Source organism: Penaeus monodon, chromosome 22 (assembly GCF_015228065.2).
Source record: "Penaeus monodon isolate SGIC_2016 chromosome 22, NSTDA_Pmon_1, whole genome shotgun sequence".
Taxonomy (NCBI): Eukaryota; Metazoa; Arthropoda; class Malacostraca; order Decapoda; family Penaeidae; genus Penaeus; species Penaeus monodon.
Genome location: NC_051407.1, coordinates 2,180,915 through 2,181,459, shown reverse-complemented (window position 1 = coordinate 2,181,459; position 545 = coordinate 2,180,915).

The window sequence follows — 545 nt, the reverse complement described above, 5'->3', positions numbered from 1 at the left end:
GGTGTGTCAACTTCACCAGGGTTTGTTACTGTATTAAGAGCTAAGAAAAGCTTAAATTCTGTTTAATGGAAACTCCATCAAAAACATGAAATTGTTATGATACTACCCTATTTTCAGTATGTAATAGACGTAAATTTGTTCAGATTTATGGTCTTTCATTCAAGTGATGAATAAATAACGACTTTTTAATGTCATTTGCAAGGTTTGCTATGGAAGGTAGTCTATAAACATCACAATTGTGAAAAATGTAGAATGGTTACTTCAGTGTATAAATGTATGATAAAAAAAAATGCAGTGCAAGTATACCTATCTTTCTATCAATATCAATTGTTAAGTCATTTTATGAAAATGTATAAAAAGGTATTTCAAAATTACCTTAAAGTAAATATTTTTCAAATGCAATTTTTTGCATACATTATACTTGGATGGGGCTCAAATATCACACTATGATCTTTTTAATCAATAATCCATTTTCTGTGTAAACTTCCGCAAAAGAAAAGGTGAACCACGTTAATTTTAAGAATCAAGACCCGAGAAAAATGAGA